This window comes from Alligator sinensis, unplaced genomic scaffold (assembly GCF_000455745.1).
Source record: "Alligator sinensis unplaced genomic scaffold, ASM45574v1 scaffold404_1, whole genome shotgun sequence".
NCBI classification, from domain to species: Eukaryota; Metazoa; Chordata; order Crocodylia; family Alligatoridae; genus Alligator; species Alligator sinensis.
The window spans coordinates 4,287,383-4,290,392 of record NW_005841839.1 but is presented as its reverse complement, the minus strand read 5'-3'; the positions used below and the strand labels follow the sequence as shown (position 1 = coordinate 4,290,392).

Below are 3,010 nucleotides of genomic sequence, written 5' to 3'. Positions count from 1 at the left end.
TTGCAGGGGTACCATGGTCCGTAAAGTATTAAGGGGGCCCCACACAGGCTAATTTGCCCTGGCCCCACACGCCTCTAGGGTCGGCTTTGCCAGGCACCTTGTGAGCTTGTATGTTAATTAGGAACACTGCCAACTGGTGCCTTTGCCCTCCCATCCAGTGGAGCAGTAAGACCCCTTAGTGCAAACTCGATTGTCACTCTTTGTGCTTGCACAGCACCTGCCTGCATCAGCTGATCCTCACCACAACTCGCCCAAGGAAAGACCACTCAGTCCTGTCTAGCAAGAGGGGGAAACAGAAACATGGGTAAGTTACAGCAATGATCTGTATCTCTGTGCTGTACCCTAAGCTCCTGAGTGCCTGCCTGTCCCACACTGAAGGGCCAGTTTCTCCACCTTTAATGACCAGGGCTTCCCCATCCCACACGGTGAAGAACTGTTTTAGCACCTCTTGTGAACAGTGGGTAGTGTCTGAAATGGGGCTAAATCTGGATCATCTGAGTCTGTAATTTGTGACCAAGGCTGGGGTTGTGAAGGGGCTCAAGTGCTCAGCTTAGAGGTGATGCTTCAGACCAAGAGGCTGAAAGCAGATTATACCATCCCCATAACACTGACTGCCTTGCTGGCCTATCAGTTAGTGGGCATGTACACCCATGTTGGGAAGGGCCCTCTTGACTCAGTGATCCAACATCAGGGAGGGGCTGAGGTTAGGAAAAATATGGGTATAAATACTATCCCAGGCTCTTAAGTAGTGCTCTTCATTGACAGATCTCATGGCACTTTACCATTATCCTCATGTTAACAGGATAAACACAGGAAAACGGAGGCACAGAGAGGTGGAGTGTTCTGCCCAAGGTCACCTGGCAGGATTGGGCTGGCTTTGTTCATGGCAGCAGGCCCAGAGCCAGAAAAGAATGGAATAGAGCCCCTCACAAAGGAACCCAATCCCGGATGCACAGATCCTTGTCTCCATTTCTCACATTCTATAACGGTGGGAGCCCATCTCACCAGCAGAGGGCATGCAGCTGCAGTGCTTCACATGGAAGAGCAGAGCACATCTCTAAACCGGAGTCTCACTAGTGAGCCAAGGAGTCTGAAGCTCAGCTGTCACTCAGGGAGCAGCCTGAGCTCTTTATAAGCACTGCCAGCTTTCCCTGAACCCTAAGTGACACTGTGCCTCCATGCATCTGACTGTCTGTTGAGGCAGCTGAAGAGATGAGGTGGCAAATGCATTCTCCTTATTGCTATTTACCTGTGGTAGCACCAAGGAGTCCAGCCCTATGCTGGGACCCCACTATACAACACCTGACACCAACACAGGGCAGAGATAGCCCCTACCTCATATGGTTTAAGGAGCCTTTATGTACTCAGCTGTGCAGGCCAAATCCAGAGCTGTTGTAAACAGGGGATACTCCATTGACTTCCATGGCCCCCACTTGCTTGAGGATTGATTTGACCCTGTGCTGGCAAGGAATGCTGATGGGTGACTGCCTGAGTGGTGCCCACAGGAGGTTTCATCCAGGCTTCATCTATCTTGGCCACTCTTTGACTTTCAAAATGAGCACACTTCATACAACCTTGGCCGTTGGGTGCCACCATCCCTTCACCAGTATTCTGTGCTCACACTCTTCCTTAATGTCCAGCAGGGAGAGCAAGGGTGGTCATGTTGGCCAGTAGGGCACTGAGCTGGCACTCAAGAGACTGCATTAAATTTCCTGCCCTGCTACAGATTCCCTAACTTGATGTTACCTTGAGCAGTTCCCATATTCTACCTACTTCCTTGGCTCCAAAATAGGCCTAGTCTTCCTCCTTTGGTCCAGTTAGACTATAAGCACATTAGGATAGAGACTGCCACTTACTTGATAGAGATCCAGCACTGAGTACAATGGCTCTCTGTTCTCAGCTGGGTGTATAGATGTTATTGTGCTCATGTTTGATGAGCATTATTTTCCTCAGATGTGTGAGAGACCAGGCTTTTCATGCACTTTCCTCCCCAGGGAGGTTTACCAAGAAGCCCACAAACCTTTGACAAATCCATTTTTCACAGCTGAAAAAGCCTTGCTTAACCTGCTGGTTGTTTCTATCATAGTCATCCTTCCCTAACTACTTTAGGGCTGCACGTGCAATTTTCTACCCATTCCACTTCTGTTTGCCTAGCTATCATTTTCACACTGATAAGGTGCCCATTCCCATAGAGTCTTGGCACTATGGCACTTCTGTGCTATGTGCGATGTCCCTGGGCAAGCAGCCTGTAGGAGCAACATATCAGGACTACCCTGTTTCTCATAAAGCTGCCTTGGAAACTGGCACTATCATCTGACTAAAACCAGCACGCAAGGACTCATGCCCTGACCTGCAGTGAGCTCCACATGCCTGGAGCTCCACACCAATGTGGATGGGTCAGGCAGGCACTTGCTTGGAGCATAGGGTAGGATCAGGGTCTTGGATAAGTTTGGATAAAACAAATGGAAGTTATTGGATGAGAGTCATCCTGAAGGCTGCTTTCCCTGTACATGCAAAGGTATGTTGATATGAAAGACTTAGAGGCACTATGAAGCACAAAAGTGAGGACAAGAATGAGAGATGAATACGAGAATATGGGCTGGATGAATGGACTGTAAGGTGGATAGAAAACTGGCTGGAACATTGGGCTCAGAGAATAGTAATCAATGGCTTGATGTATAGTTGGCAGCTGCTTTCAAGTGGAGTGCCCCAGGGGTTGGTCCTGAGGCTGGTGTTGTTCAATGTCTTCATCAATGACCTGGAAGATGGCATAGAGTGCACCCTCAGCAAGTCTGCAGATGACACCAAGCTGGGGGGAGTAGTAGACACACTGGAGAGTAGGGCTAGGATTCAGAGTGACCTAGACAAATTGGTGGATTGGGACAAAAGAAATCTCATGAGGTTCATAGTTTCATAGTTTCATAGTAGCTAGGGTCAGAAGGGACCTGAACAGATCATCTAGCCTGACCCCCTGCCACAGGCAGGAATGAATGCTGGGTTCACAAGACCC

General features: G+C 49.1%; 1 protein-coding gene across 12 annotated transcripts in view; it reads left to right on the top strand.

Moving 5' to 3' along the window:
- Window positions 1–3,010, top strand: part of FBXL16 (F-box and leucine rich repeat protein 16) — a 219,578-nt gene that overhangs the window by 113,765 nt on the left and 102,803 nt on the right. Inside the window, exon 5 of one of the 12 annotated variants that reach the window (XM_025203902.1) lies at window positions 215–304. The exons of the other annotated variants lie outside the window; for them this stretch is intronic. The gene's annotated coding sequence lies outside the window, so the exon portion shown is untranslated. The remainder of the gene's footprint in view (window positions 1–214; window positions 305–3,010) is intronic. 12 annotated transcript variants of the gene reach the window in all.